The sequence below is a fragment of the Triturus cristatus genome, chromosome 9, assembly GCF_964204655.1.
Source record: "Triturus cristatus chromosome 9, aTriCri1.1, whole genome shotgun sequence".
Classification (NCBI taxonomy): domain Eukaryota; kingdom Metazoa; phylum Chordata; class Amphibia; order Caudata; family Salamandridae; genus Triturus; species Triturus cristatus.
Genome location: NC_140592.1, coordinates 156,359,904 through 156,376,985, shown reverse-complemented (window position 1 = coordinate 156,376,985; position 17,082 = coordinate 156,359,904). Strand labels below are relative to the sequence as shown.

Sequence of the window (17,082 nt, the reverse complement as noted above, 5' to 3'; positions counted from 1 at the left end):
GTGCCCCGTCCTGTAAACTGCTGGGACCCGGTGCCCCGTCCAAGGAGTGCCACAGGGATCAATCTTGAGTCCCACTATTTGTAACATCTATGTGTCCCCCTTGGTGAAGCTCATTAGGTCGAGTGGCTTTGACACCATCTCCTATGCAAATGACGTGCAACTGGTCATTACCATGGATTCTAATCCCACACTCACCAAGGTTAAATTTAAAGACTGTATGCTAAAGATCACTGCATGGATGACTGAAAACTTTCTTCAACTTATACAAATAAGACAGAGATTCTCTTTTTTGAGAAAGCTCACTCAGCTTGGTCTTCAGACTGGTGGCTGCTGGAACTGGAACCACCTCTGACACCTAATAAATACGTTAACAACTGAGGTGTCATATTAGATGACAATCTCTCTATGAAGGAGCATGCATGTTAAAACCATCTCTGGGACTTGTTTTTCGGCCTGATGCACATGCTTAGGAAGGTGTTCAAGTGGACTCCTTTGCATGCTACGAAGACCCTAATCCAGGCTCTGATAGTGAGTCACCTTGACTATGGGAACTCCCTAATGGTTGGGATGAACGAAGGCCTCTTTTCCAGACTTTAGGTGGTGCAGAAGACAGCTGTGCACCTTATTCTCAATATTTCTCCACGATCCCCATCTGAACCTCTACTCTGCCTCCTTCATTGGCTGCCTATAAAAAAGCGGTCTGTTTTCAAACTTCTATGTCTGGTCTTTAAAACTTTGCATGAAAAGGGACCCTGCTATCTGGAAAGCAAACTACAGCCTTGTATTCCAATTCGCCAACTGAGATCCAGCGAACTGCTTTTGTTGTGTCCCAAACGTATTCATAAAACCAGATTTGGGGGTTGCTCCTTCTCTTTTTTGGCTCCTCATAACTGGAATCGTCTGCCCTTGCACATTGGTTCTTGTTCATATCTAACTCTTTAAAAAAAAATCTAAGTACCTGGCTGTTCAATCTTTAAACCTTGTATCGCTCTGTGAACTGTTATTTGTGGGTTTGGCACCGAGAGATCCCCATGGGGATGATTTGTTGCACCTAACAAATGATAATTATTATTATTATTATCATCAAAAAGAAGAAACATTTTCAACCCTCAGACTCCTCATCATCAGATGAGGATAATGTTATCTCAGTGTCAGACAATATTTAGTAAGTTCAGGTGGGGCATTCACACGGTAAGGACTAGGAGGTTCTCTATGTCTGAAGTGCAAATATTTTTGACCTGCTTGAACTAATGACTCTCTCCCCCTCTACATTGTGAGTAGCTGTAAACTACAATGAAAATGGAATGTTTCACACAGAGAGATCTTCTTTTGCATCCTAGATCCTGCCTTCTGTTCCTACCCCCCTAAATGATAAGTCCATCCTTTTGCTGCTGTGTAAGCAGCTGCCACTTGTTTTGAAGAGTTCTCCAGGGTCACAATAGCAGTCCCGGTACTCGGAATCCTCTTCCCAGTGCATATCGTAGGAATGCAGAGGGACTTTTGAATTTCCCATGGGACCAAATTTCATTCTGGAGTACTTTACCTCTTAGGAAGCAAAGTAGTAGAGTCTTGGTGTCCTCACATTCTTGAAATTGCAAGAATCCAAGCAGAGAGGTAAATTGCTCGTTTTAATGATGTGGTGAAGCTCCACCATCAAAATTCAATAGACTGCTGAGAAGCTGCCAGAGATGGGAATGGAAATAGTTTCCTGACACGATTAGCCATAGGTTGTCCAGCAGTTCAGAATGAGACAATGTTGGCACAACTATGTAAATAATGTATACATTCTGTACAATGAGGCTATTCATGTGATAGTCATCAGTATTGGGAAGCCTATAGACTAAGGTATTCTGTATCTGAAATCTATAGATTGCTTCCTACTCACTGCAATGAGGCTAAGTAATGTCATAATTTGTTACTATATTAATTTTCACTTGATAAATTTAGCAAAACTCTTTCAGGAGACTGTACCCAGTCACTGTCAAATGCTACAGTATATAAAGACGTATCTGGAATGATTAAGACATTATACAAAACGTGCAGCAATAACTGCAAACATTGTACAGTACTATCTAAGTGGTGTTCGTTATAAAGCAGATATGTTGAACATCAAGGGATGTGCATTAGGGGATGAGGAAACATGACCAACAGTGAGGTCAAGGACTTGTTGTTTGAGTGTATTACTAATATGTCCAGGATGTTAGGAGCTAGTGAGGAACATGTCCTTTAAAATGGGCTTGGGAAAATGATGTGAAATATGAGTAGGTGTAGAGTTATTTAGATGTTTGGGAGGCAATGATCTTTATTTGATTTAAGTGCTGCCCTGTTCATTGCTGATGCAATGTGGATGTGGAATACGCTCCATTTAGATGTAAAAAGTGGACTGAGGAACTTATGTGGTGACAAGTAGTACACTAAGTGGAAGTCTGCCTGATATCAGCAACGAAAAGCTTTGATTTATCATGAAGGGCTGACCCATGTATTAGTAGCAATTTTGAAGACTGTTAAAGGAGGGAGGAGCTGGTCAGGTCCAAAGTGTCAATCTTATGCTTGTGAGAGGAGAAATGTAATTGGGGCAGATTTCAACATATATTAAGCCGAAGTGAGGACCCTTTTGAGAAAAAGCATCCGCCGACCTAGCAGAACTTAAGACCTACTGGCCCATCTCTCTGCTCCCCTATACAGAATAAGTCCATGAGAAAGCAATCAACCAGCAACTCACCCACCACCTAGGTGACCACAACCTCCTGGACCTATCCCAATCCAGATTGTGAGCCACCGAGACAACCCTGATAGCTGCCACAGATAACATCAGAGCCTTCATGGACCATGGAGAAACAGCAGCCCTCATCCTCCTGGATCTGTCCGCTGTGGTTGACACCGTCTCCCACCACATCCTGATCAACAGACTCCACCACATCAGGATCCAAGGAAAGTCTCTCAAATGCATTGCCTCATACCTCTCTGACAGAACCCAAAGAATCCAACTCCCACAATTTACCACGGAGCACAAGAAGATCATCTGCAGAGTTCCCCAAGGATCATTCCTCAGCCCGACCCTCTTCAACACCTACATGACCCCTGTCCTACACCATCAGATCTCACGGACTCAACACCATCACTTACGCCAATGACACGCAGCTCATCCTCTTGCTATCTGAAGAGCCCTCTACCACAAAAGCTAACTTCCAAAGATGCATGATGAATGTTAGGGAATGGATGAAGGACAACTGTATCAAACTCAAAATGGACAAGATGGAAATCCTCATCTTTGTGAACAACACCTCGCAATGAAACGACACATATTAGTCCTTGGAGCTAGGCCCCAACAGACCATGCCCACAACCATCGGCATCATCCTGGACAGCAAGCTATCCATGAAGAAACAAGTCAATGTATTCTTATCCGCCTGCTTCCACAACCTCTTCATGCTCTGCACGATCTTCATGTGGCTCCCAGTAAAAGCTAGATGGACCGTCATGCAGGCCCTCATCAACAGCAGACTGGACTACAGAAACACAAACTACATAGGAATCACTGGATGGCTCCTGAAAGGACTCTAAACAACATAGAACTCAACGGCAAGACTCATACTCGACCTTCCCAAAAGGACCCACATCACACCCCATCTCAAGAAATGACACTGGCTCCCAATTCAAAAGAGTTGTCAGTTCAAGATGCTGAGCCACGCCTACAAGGCCCTGCACAACGAGGTACCAACATAGATCAACAATAACCTGACCTTCCAACAAACAACCAGACACCTTTGATCAGCTTTCTTCTCCATCGCAGATACCCCGCGGATCTGCCGAGCCAACAGCTGAGCACGCTCCTTCTCACACCGTGCTGCCAAGACCTGGAACAACTTTCCCCTGTACCTCAGGACCACACCGCCACACTAGCAATTCAGAAGAGAATGAAAGACCTGGATGTTTGTATGATTAAACCTCCAAGCAACTGGTTGTGGCTCCAGTGCCTCAAGACCTCCTGGTGTGATTTGCCGTGCTCTATAAATATCTGATGGATTGAGCAAAGAAAATGGAGGGAGAAAGGCAAAATGTTTGTGGGTGACACTGCAGAGAGAGCCAGGACAGCAGTTAGGATTTGATATCCAATGCAAATCACAAATTGCATTGGATAGTTGCCCAAGTAACACAAAGTTGTATGCACTGCTTTGTGCTTCTTTGCATCAAGGGGGCATCCCATTATTGGTACATTGGTGTTCCCATTGAACCACTCATGGATTTTGTTGTAAATCCCTATCTACAAACATTCGTATGCAGGTGTTTATACCAAAATCTTATGCCTCGTTGAGGCAGGCATAGCAAACAAAAATGTCTTCATTTCTTCTCGTTGTTCCTAATTTGCATATGTGTTGCATTGTACAGCGCACAATGCATAAAGGATAGTTTTCTAATGGAATGTAGCCCTTCAAAAGAAAAAAATATTCCTTACATTACGCACTATGGCGCAATGTGTGTGCGTTGGTGCTCGGCAGCCTAAAGAGCGTCAGTGCAGGAACTCAGTGATGAAATCAACACCTTTTCTTAGTAGATATACTGCTGTTCTCTCTCCCTCGCCAACAACATATGGACAGAAACCTAGATATCTAAAAAAGCACATATGCTGCACTATCGAAAATCAGGAATATTAGCTCATTTTAATTATATCATTGAGGTAAATAGGCATATCAAAAAACGATCCCCAAAGTTTTATATAGTATAGCCTGACTCAAGATTAACTTGCACATTTTCTGATTTATGAAATGCAATATTTAGCTTACAATGCATCAAGGTGATGAATATTTCAAGTGTATCATAAATCCGCTGAATTGCATGGGTTAGGAAGGATGCAGAAAAGGTCTTGTGGAATTCATTTACCCATGTGTACAGTGAAACCAATCCTTCCCAACAAGGAGACATAATGACAATAGAGCGAGTGGAGGAGATTGAGAGTCTCTGATAAACATCGCCAGTGGTAATAAATCATTTCAGGGAACCTTTGTGTTTCCAGGCACCCAATTAAAAAGGTTATTTCAGCTTTACTGTGTGCACCCTTTTGCTGCCTTCCATATCTATGCGACTCTGAGGGGAATCTAAACTGCACCGATGCAGTGAGCCATTGTCACTTTCAGAAGTAATAACCAGGGAAGAGTATTTGAATTAGTCTTGTTGCCACTTCTGACAATGTGGTATTAATGGTAAGGAAAAACGTGATAGCATTTAAGATAAAATTAGTTGTTGCCAAATTATGGCTGAATAAAGTTTGTCCTGAAATAAGTTTCACTAGTATTATAATGGCCAAACACAAACATGTCAAGACACTCTAATCTGGTTGAATGAAAACCAGCGAATATGATTGAGAGATATTTTATTTTTAAATTGTGTTTTTTAACAGAAGATTCCAAGCAACTCTCTGGTGGTTAAGGGATTGTTTTAATATGCAAGATAAGTACTAAACATCTCTAAAGGAGTGTACGACCTTAACAAAGGACTAGTCTGTTCATTTGTACAAAACTGTTTTGATACATTTAAGGGAGCCATCGTATTCTTATTTTAAATTATTTTTAAGTTTTACATGGAGCGAACTCGACCCAAAGGTATTGGAGTGCTTTACATATGCACCAGTTACATTACACAAGGAAACATTCATTTTATTTTTGTAGGCAAGGGGAGATTAAGTGATTTTCCCAGAATCATCTATTTCACATGCACAGCGAGATCTAAAAGGTCTTAAGCACACTGAGTATGCACTTTTACATTTACATATAGTCATCCTAAACTTAGATAAATTATCTCATTACCAAATTAAACAAACAGCTTGTTTTAAAGCTCGTCGGAGGGCTGCTGTCCATCAGCGTGGCAGAGGACATTTCATCAGCCAAGCTGATGGACTACTGGCCTTTTTATTTAGTGGTCACCGGCAGCGGTATCTCCATGCCTTTAGAGCAACTGCTGTCAAGGTGATACCTTCAGAGGAACTGCAAGTTTAAGGCCATATGTAGGAACACATTTCCCCATAGACACAGAATGGTTAACACCCTTTGATACATCTGGCCCTTAGTGCACAGCCGCTGTCTCTCACATGGATGTGCCTCAAGAATTTTGTTTTTTCAAAAACAAAACTCCCAAAGCACAAGTTTGTTTTTGTGAGTGGAGGGGGTCATTGTTCTTTTCTTAATATCAGTTACCACCTTGTTTTCCCTGTCAGCCTTTCGGAGTATGCTGTCTGAAGGCAGAGGGGGCACTGCCACTGGGAAGATGAAGGTTCTCCCAACTATAAATAGAGTGGGCCAACCGAGGGCTTGATAGACCGTGTGCACCATCATGTTTGGGACAGAGTACCCTCTACACCAAACTCTAAATCGGCCCATAGTCTGAAAACATGGAAGTGTGCCAAGCCATTAGTCATGTAATCATGATTCTGGCTGACAACCTTTAATTTATGTTTGCTCAAATGAAGTTGACTGTCATAACCAGGCTGAGAAAACATTTCATTCGTATTGAGTTCTATTTCAATTCTCTTAGTTTGGGTAAAAATAAGAAGAAGGTTTGTGATTGCCTGAAATATATCCATAGCTGTTGCCCAGTGCATTTTTGTTAGATTGTCATATTGTAAAATATGCACTTTAGATGGAGCAGCTATTCAAATATTGTAGGCTTATACCAATACTCTGCAACACGTTAAACGTGTTACTTTGTCCATTGCTACTGAAATAGAGGATTTGGGTTTAACATCTCACAAGAAATAGGTATAATTGTTAGAAATGCTTTATATTGGCGTAACTCACACACTAAAGGATCATCGCTAGAAGCTGTGCACAGCTTTCATGTTATATTCCTGTATCAGTAGGTGTGATGACTCAATTCCATGATTGCGGAAGAATCCAGATATGTTTGAATCCAGCAGGTAGCTGATCCAGTCTGGCACTTTCTTACCAACAAGTCTGTTTTTAAACCTTTTAGTAAAAGTCAGTTACGTGAAGGCCAACTGAGATGGTTTTCCTTAAGTGAGGTAAATGTGGTCTGTTTTGGGATAGCAAAGTCTTTCTTTCCCAGTAGGTTTTTGATCACTGTGAATGTGATTTGAGAGCCAGAGACTTCACTGTAGCTACTGACACTGGCTGAACAAAGAGCAGATGGAGAAATACATCAGTTTTGTAATGTAACATTTACATTGTGCCAATGAATAGAATGTGCTGGCAGCCTCCAATGGCATGTATTTAGGGGACCAGGAGTCTTTCTATCTCTTCTACGAGGGGCAGTCCAAGGTCACAGTCAAATATTTCCTGGGCCATTGCAGGGCGCCTCTCCTTCAAATTTGCTCAGAAATATATGGCATGGTAGACACTTTACACCTTAGGTGACACTCATTTGTGAAAACATCATGAGAGTGTCACTCATATTGATGTGAACACTACAATAGTTCCCATCTCAAGTTGTTTATTTTCAAAAGTTTGCTTTATTCTTAATTCAAATAGTATCTGTATTGGAAAGTGTAAGATTCCTTCTCCACGTAAACTGCTGATGTCACATGGACGCCTGCAGTGAAGGCAAACATTTTATATTATTGTTATTATCTTCCACTTTAGACTGACATTGTTCTTAACGACACCCAACTCATCCTCTCCCTGACAACTGGTCCAATGACCATCAAAGACAGGTTCCAAAAATGCATGAAGGATGTGGCAATCGGAATGAACAACTGTCTCAAACCCAACACAGACACGACATCTTCGGGAAATTCAAGGACACCCTATGGAAACAACAAATGATGGCCACGTGAGCTGGGCCCTACCCCCAAACCCACTGAACACACCCGTAACTTTGGCATCATCCTCAAGAGTCAGCTATCCATTACGAAGCAGGTCAGCGCCATCTCCTCTGCCTGCTTCCTCACTCTACGAATGCTCAGGAAGGTCTTCAGATGGCACCCGCCCAACACCAGGTGAACTGTCACACAAGCTCTCGCCACTGGCAGACTCAACTATGGCAACTCCCTCTATGTAGGAATCATCGAGCGACCCTTGAGGAAACTCCAGACCACCCATAACACAGCAGCCAGACTATTCCTCGACCACCCCAGACAGACACACATCACCCCTGATCTCAGGAAATTCCATTGGCTACCAGTTGCGAATAGAGGCCAGTTCAAGCTGCTCACTCACAATTACAAGGCACTAAACAACGAAGGACTGGCATACCTCAACAAACAAGTGAACTTTCACCAAGCCACCAGGAAACTCAGTTACAGATCCCTCTTCCTAGCAGCTACCCAGCGCATCTGTCGGGCGAACAGCGCCTTCTCCCTTCTCTGGAGGCTAAAACCTGTAACACTCTCCCCCTACACCTCAGAGCAGCTCTGTTGTTCCAACAGTTCAGGAAGGACCTCAAGACCTGGATGTTCAACCAATAGGAACGGGCAGTGAATTCCGCAGCAGGACCCCACTGTGCCTTGAGTCCCTCACTGGTGAAGCAGCCACGCTATACAAATACTGATTGATTGGTTGATTGATTACACACATCTTTACGCACCTGCCATAATGACAGAACCCTATAGCTGTTCAAATCCAACATGGCACTGCCCATTAATGTAAACACATGGAGTTAAGCTATTGTAAATTAGGCTGTGATAGTTTAGTCTAAGAAGATAATGTCTCAAACTCTGATTTGTTTTGAAAACTTTAGTGATCAAAGTCCTATAGAAACCTGAGTTTTTGACGATTACTTAGGAGAGGACTTTGATCATGAGATTATCGCCAGAGGTCACTCTGATTTGCCGAATCCCGATTTCACTCTCAATCGGAGAGATATATTGGGAGAGCCAGCTGCTGAAGCTGGGAACAGCTGTGCTGAAGGTCAAGTCTGTTTCTCTGTGGCAGAACTCTTATACACACCCAGAGTTGCTGTTTCAAAAAGTATATTTTGCAATCTATTCTAAGTACAGGAATAATATATAATTGTTAGCCTACAAAATTAGTGTAGGGTTTAAAAATAGCATTAGGGTCTAGGATGACATTAAACATGCAAAAGATTAGAAATGTTCCTATTGTTCTCATTAATACCAACAATTGTATCAGCAATTGTATTCGCATGTTGTGTCCTTACCATACCTTTTATTTGCATAAGATTAAGACATTTAAAATGAACTGTTTAAAAATACAATTCCCATTCTCTTAGTGCAGCGTTAGAGTGTGTGGGCTCCAAGATGAACAAATTGTTTTGATTACCAGTGCGTCCCTGAAATTGTTTAACAGAACAAATGATAAGTAACCTGAAAAAGCTAACTGTACAATAGCTCGGAGGATTTGCGTTAGTGCTGAAGAACACAGGGCTTTGCTAACTCACACTGTGCACTGAACTGAGCACTGTGGGTCTGAGACCCCACCCCTGCAGTTAAGAAGGAACTCTCCATAATTCATATCAATATAGCTGTGCTGAATGGTCCTGTCTCATGACTCCACTCTGCCACAGGATTTCATCACTGGTGCAAAGTGCAAGTCGTTGACCTCTGCCACGTTTTCATTGGTGGGATATCTAAACTCATATGGGAATGGATTTCTGCCTGGACTATGTGCAGTGCAATCCTGTGGCGGCACTACACATGTAGTGGACATGTGGTACACAGTGATGTGGTGCCTTTGTCCTGGAGCACAGCTGCCTAGTATTTCTTGATGCCCACCAATGTCTGCCCAGCCTCCATCACCAACTCTCAGCCTGAGATGCATAGAGTCCACACTGGGCATTTCAGACTCCCAGCCTCTCCATCAGAGCCCATCTGTTTCTGTCATCACACTGTAACACAAGGTGAGTGCAGAGTATTATATATGAAAATGGGGTGCTATATGCCATTGCTGATCACAATTTGTCTTTAGTTCTCCTTCCCACTGTTTAGGGTCTTTGGTTCCATTACACAGTCTATTATTTTATCCTATCATCTACTCGTTTAGTGCTGGGCCCTTGGGAGTGGGCAGAGGTTACAACCCAAAACTGTACAAGGTGGGAGGGTTAATAGTATATTGGTGGATCAGCTACCTCTACATAGTCCAACTTGTATTCCTTGGGTTCCTAGGACAAATGAGGGGCATAGTACCTTCAAGACAGTCACCAGCAGTGCACTGTCTTTGGATCCTGCAGCTGTGAGAGTCAGAGATGGGTCACCGATGTGGAGCCCAACTGAGGGGCCACAACAGGGCCTGAAGCAGAACAGTTAATGAATAATCTCCAGTTTCAGTTTTGCTGCTAATGCTACTGCTGCCACACATGGGTTCACCTGAGTGTGAAATTCAGTTTTTTTTCAGATAAGGAACACTGGCCAAGATTCAGAAGCCTGCCTATTCAACATTTCCAAAGGTGTACACTGGCCAGTGCTGCATGGTTTTAAATTAAACTTAGCACCTTTGGTAATGCAGCCTCGAGCCACTACAAAACATAAGCACTGCAAATACTTTAATAGAAACTTTTATTTAAAACAAATTTTTGCTGTGTAATATAACTGAAACTCAACATATATATTTAGATGAAGTAAGTGATGATAAACGTTTGTGTTCACAACTGTCCTAGATTCCGGTAAATATTACAACAGTACATGGGATGTTTCCCAACATTATCTGTTTATTTTTCGCACATTTGTTGTGCCCACATAACAAACTAGTCTAAATATTTGGCATGTAATACTTTAGTCCTAATCTGACTGGTCTATAGTAACTAGGTATAGGTGATTTAGCTGATGATAAAAGTTGGCTTTTATATAAATCAAAAGAAAGTTTTCTTTGACATGTGAAATGCAGTGGCATTCTTGGAGATGTGCTTTTAAAGTTGTTTGCATTGGTTAAATCTACACTACATCTTACATGTGGCTTCGAACTTTTATGTCATTGTATTGTGACATTATCTACATTTATGCAACCCACTTGTTTTTAGCCAATTTATCACCGTGTTTAGGGTCAGAGCAAATGCAACAAAGCTAGTTAGCAATCTCCTAGTTCCAAAAAACAAAAATGTCAACATATTCTCGAAAAAAACGGATGGAATATTCAAAAAAGTGCATATTCCTTAATAGGTGAAGTCTAGATTCTGGAATTCTTTTTTTCTAATTTTCTTGACGAAAGGTACATCATATTCAAATTCAAATAAGAGAGACAGACAAAACCAATACAGTCAAAAAGAATGCAAGAAAAAAAGCAGAACAGAAGTACAAATACATTTAAATCCAAACATGAAGTATATGGGTATGTGCTAAATACCCTAGTTAGTGCTAAAGTATCTCCATATTCGTTCGAATCTTTGCATTCAGCAGATAGATCTTGTTTCGCCATCAGCCGTTCTTTTTCTTAGATATCTGACAAAAGAGCGAGGAGTTCTGATAAGGTAGGAGGATTAGGACTAATCCATCCCCTCGCAATGCAAAGGCGTGCAGTAGCTAATGGAATGGTCACAAAACTATCACTGGGGGCGGGGATAGGACATGCTGCTCTAAATGTGGTCAGAGGGCAGCAGACATTCTCCATATGTTTCATACGTGCTCTGGACTATTTGACTTCTGGGAAAGGGTTACGTTCTTTGATGGTCAATGTTTGGGGTCGGATCTGTCGTTTTCTACTAAGGAGGTTAGTTTGGGGTTTAAGAAGCATGATAATAATGCTACAACGTGTTTTGTGACCATTCTATTAGATTCTGGAATTCATGTATGGTAATGATTTTGCCTAGTTCTGTTGAAGGGCAGGTTGCTGCAGAAACACGGGTTGTGTAGTGAAAACTTTAACTTGATAGGGGGCTAATATATTTTGTAATAGCATTAGAAATGATGCTTGCACTTAACTGTCTTTATATCCTTACATTAGTCTAGAGAGAAATAAAATGCCTGGAAGCAGACAAAGGTAAAACTGCTTTACTATCATTTCAGGGTTGCTTGGCATGGACTCTGCAAGCTTTGATTGAATAGAATCGAAGGGGAGTTCCTTTCAGGGTCTCAAAAGTGTCTCAGTATTTGAGAAGATTGGGTGGATGTGTCAAGGAGAAGTAGACGTTGTTGTGGCTTGAGGTGATACTATAGGTTCCAATGTAAAGATAAGGTTGTGAAACTGTGTGCGTGTCTGAGTACAAATGGACGGAGACCAGAGCCCTTTGATAACATTTAGGGGCTTCTAAGCTTGTCATGATGGATATAGTTTGCAGTGGTTTGAATTTGCAGATCAACTATTGAGTTAACACATAATGGATACATTGGTGCTGTCAAGGGTGATGGAGTTGAGGAAGGACTCTTAGAAAACACTGAATTGAGTGCAGTGGGCAATTAGATCAGGAGGAGCAATGAAGAGTGGCTAGGAGAATTTAGGCATTGGATATGTGAGGATTCTGAGGCTGCAGAGGTGTTGGAGCAGGTGGTGGGTAATGATTTTTCTGAAATCTATTGTTAATCCATTTTCTGAAGGAATGATTAACCTAGGCATACAGTAAGGTACAATTTGTAAAGCTGTATTTCATTCTTTTCTTGTTGTCTTGTTGCCGTTTCATTACTTAGCCAGATTTCTGTTATGAAAAGGACAAGTATTTTTACTGCCAAGATGAGACCATGGATGTTCTTTATTCTCCATCTAATGTGGCACATTGGACACAAGATTATGGGTTGTAATGCTATTTCGAACGCTAGTGGCAGACTATTTCCCAGCATTCTTTCCAGCATCTTTGTGACTTTGGTATCATGGATGTTCATGCAAATGCTTTTAATTGACCTATCATAGAGGAGAATTCCAGACTGATAGTGGTATGAGTCAGTAAGAGTAAAAGAGAGGTTAAGTGAACTGGTAAAATAAGCTCACCGTCAGACTCCAGAAGGTTGAGGAGGATTTGATGGAGTTAGGTGGCGGGGTTAGAAAGAGTGTGAAAAATATGTTAAGAGGGGCAAACAACAGTGAGGCCAAGGGGTAGAGGACAGAATGGGGGGTTGGGTGAAGAATGTGAGGCTTTGAAAAAGGGGTACTAAAGGGTCTTAAGATGGTGAAGAAAAGCAAGAATGGGAGTAAGAGGTTCTCAGGATCACAGTTGAAGGGATGGGGCATGGGTAAAGGATGGAGGGATGTGGCAGGTGGGGCTTAGGTAGGTTGGGTGTAAGAAGGTCTTAGGACTGATGGAAGGAGGAGAGCACAGTAGGAACGGGGAGTGTGAATAGGGCATAGAAGCTGGATCAGAAGTTGAAGAAATAAAACAGGATGATGGAGAGTATAGTGGGGAGAAGGAAGAAGAAGATTAAAGGTATTTATTGGGGTGTAGTCGCATATGGTCAGCACCTTAAATGGCATGGGTTGCAAGAAAAGAAGATGGGATTGGAGGCAAGATAAAGAGAAATTGAACTATGATATAGGGGTGGGAGGGGTAACTATACAGTGGATGGGAAAATATATCATATGGAAGCAGGTATACAAGTGGGAGCAAGCATTCCAATTCACAACCTCACAAACATGGACATGGTCTCTTAAAATCATGTATTTTAAAGCACTGTTGTTGCAGGATGAAAATAATGCAGTAGTCTCCTAACACTTTGGCAGAGATGTTTTACACTTTCCATTCCTGTATTCTTTTTTATATGATCTTTCCATATCATCACTTAGGGCACCATTCTAAGTTTTGTTTATTTCTACAGGGAAACTCACTAGAGCACACATTTCACAAAACTAACTAAGGCTAAGGTTTCATTGCCACTTCTTTGTTTGTTATGTGTGACTATCATAGAGATCCTCTATTGTTTATTTCAGTGTCAGAATAACCCACTGCTCTGACATAGCAACAGTGGATAACAAAACTGGTTACACACTTTTGGGATGGCATAAATGCCTTCCAGACCAGGTTGACAGTCCTCCCTGAGAGCCTGTCAGTGCACCGCTGCTTGTCTGCTGTGACTGAAGGCAGAAAGTGCAGCTGTAGGAGGGGGAAGGAAGGCATGGAAGGTGGTGGGGTTTGGTCAAGTGTGGCTGGTAAGTTTTTTAAAAAAATTTTTTACTTTTGGGACAGAGATTAATAACAGAGGCCATGTAATGTGTGACTCCCAGATTACTCCTCTGCTACTGCATAGCAGTTGAAAGCAGGGGCAGACGATTTTGGGGCCATACATAACAACATTATAGATGGGTAGAAAGTTTTACGGGGATGTTTTTCACCTTGGGGTTCTGAGTGACATCATAGACAACTCAAGCTTCGCTTTCGTTGTCTATTTCATGCCTACCAAACCCCTGGGTGAAAAATATGCCTGTAATTCAATGTTACCCATCTATGATTCTATATGTTCATTTTTGGATGGTGTGATTGATATCAAGAATACATGTCAGTGAAATTGTGTTTATCCCTTCCTTGCCATGGTGTAAATGCATTCAGAAGAAATCACAGTAACACATTAAGAGCTCTTCTCTGGAGGAAGATAAAGAACATCACAAAATAAATTAAATTGATGGTGTGCTGAAACTTTTTAAACACTCACCCTCAGTCAGAAATCTGGATTTATTCCATTGTTATTTTGCTCACCATGTCACCCCAGATTGGACCCAGCCATTGGCAAATCAGTCTTAACCCTCAAATTGTAATTTAAAACCCTCTTTAATGACAAAGTTGGATTCTAAGTCACAGCTCTGAAACTGCCACTCAGGGACAGAAAAGGCTCCAACCACCTTGAATTCAGCACCTGGACTCTGACTGCTGTGATTTCTGCCCCTCAAGTGGTGCCACTCCAGCCCTGGGCCCTTGGAAGTAGGCCTGAAGGTGCTCTACCAGCCCAGCTGTGGTTCTGTGGGCAGAATGGATGCAGCATGATGCATCTCCTTGCAGCTTCTTCAGAACCGCCACTGCGTGACACAGGACCTCATATCACAGCCCGCAGCTTCCTCAGAACCACCACTGTGAATCGCAACCTTCATTCATGCCGTTGCACCACAAGCACCTCATTGACAGCATCATCATGATGACGCAGGACTTTGTATCGCAGCCCCGCAGCTTCTTCAGAACTGTCGCTGGACAACGCATCCTCAATGCTGGACTTTGCACAGCAGGCCCCTCATCAACCTCATCCTCGATAATGATGCAGGACCTCGCATTTCTGCCCTGCAGCTACCCCAGAACAACAGCTGCGCAACACATCCTCGATGTGAGATCTTGCAATGCTCCACATCCAGTATTTAAGATACTTTGTTTAGCGGGCCTTACACTGTCCCTGTATTGGACCCGCACCTCATCATGGTCGGCCTGAACTTGTGTCTTTGCTACAGTCCGGAGCAACCAGACATTCACAGTTGGTGCTTTGTGCTGGGAGGCACTATTTTCACTTAAATCTTTAGAACTCCATATTTCCGGTTCCACTGATTGGATTTCTGTTGTCTTGCTCTCAAGTAATTTATTACATTTTACTCTATTTTCCAAAAATGATGCAGGATTTTTCTTTTGATTTGTTTTTACTTTAGTCTTGTTTGAAGTGCCTCATAAATACTTTACACATTGCCTCTAGGTTAAGTCTAACTGCTTTGTGCCAAGTACCAGACGGTTAAGCACAGGTTAATTTGGGGATTGCTGGTGTTTCACCCTGATAGAGATAGTGGTTACTGCTAGAGCTGGGCTTCATTCCCCCTCAACCAGCAACCCAATTTCCTACGCGAGGCTTTTAGAAGAAGCATGTTTAGGATTTTCAATTATGTTTCATAATAAGCTCAAATGGATTTCCAGGATGAGATCCCATAAAGAATGCACTTGTAAGGAATGCGCCACAAGTTAGTTGTCCTTGCAGGAAGCTTTTGAAACTCTCATACTGTCCAGTAAAATGAAAACGAGCAGATCAAATGGAGGTGCATATGGGAGGCTCTCAATTAAAATCCACTTCTATTGTGATCTATTGCTGCCTGTTATTCAATGTACCAGATAACTTCCTCATTCTCTGATGGGAGGGCTGGATAGGAGTGTTGGATGATGATGAGTGGAGGGAGGCATGCTTGGCCCCGAGTGAACTTTGGGTGATCCAAATTATTATCTTCACGTGACATATCTGACCCCTAGCTACTGTAGCGGAGGGGCTTTGTGATGCAGGCCACATGCTCGAGGAGTTCCTTCCCTGCCGTTGACTTATTTCATGTGGTCTGGGCATGCCCGACCCTTTCTGGAATGGCATGGTACACAAGATCTCATAGGTGATGGGCCGCCACATAGACTTGGGTCCCTGGATGGCCCGGCTGGGTCTCCTAGAGGCAGCTGGGGCCCAAAGCTGAAAGGATCTTTATATGAGTCACCTCCTTAGTGGCTATGGGGGACACTATCCTTATTTGGAGGCAACCACAGCTTCCTTCCCTGTTGGTCTGGGGGAAGGGAGTTGTCTGGTGTGCACACCAAGAAAAAACATTCTATGAGACAAGAGGCTGTCCCCAAAAACATGATAAGGTATGGGGTGGTTGGTGGGCATATCATGGGCTACCATTGGGATGATAATGCTGCTATCCATCCATGATTGTGATTATTTCATGGTTTGTTCTGACACAGATGTGATCTTTCTATTTGAGTATGATGCCGTGTGATATTAAACCCAATAAAAATTTGATATAAAAAAAATCTACTTTACTTCATTTAAGTAAAACACCTTTGGATGAGCACATTAGCAGCATTTCGCAAAAACAATTGTTTTTCAGTTATTAGTATTATTACTGTTATTACATTTTGTGTACTAAATGCAAGATGAATTAACAAAGGTTTTGCCTCCTGTCAGAATGGAAAATATCAATAAAATGGCATCATATTTGCAATGTTTTTTGGTATGATGTTCAGCTGAAAACACTGAGCAGGAGACTAAGCACCACCTATAGCATTTAAAACTGGAAAGGAAAACAATGGATTAGCCCATAAAGGTTTTGATACACTGGGATGCCAATAACCCTCTCTTTTCCGGTGAGTTCTGTATCAAAGGTGCTGCTGAAGACTTGGTGAAAAGAACATAATGTTCATTGAAAACAACCAAAAGCAAAAGCTCTAAATAGAGAAAGAAAGCCTAGTGTGCATGCCCCCAAAATGTATGACCAATAGTGATATTGACAACAAATATTTCCTAACCATTGTAAAG

At 42.0% G+C, this 17,082-nt stretch overlaps 1 protein-coding gene across 3 annotated transcripts in view; it reads right to left on the bottom strand.

The window, feature by feature from the left end:
- The window catches only part of CACNA2D3 (calcium voltage-gated channel auxiliary subunit alpha2delta 3), a 2,334,275-nt gene that overhangs the window by 1,267,534 nt on the left and 1,049,659 nt on the right, over positions 1–17,082 (bottom strand). The gene's annotated exons all lie outside the window — the stretch shown is intronic.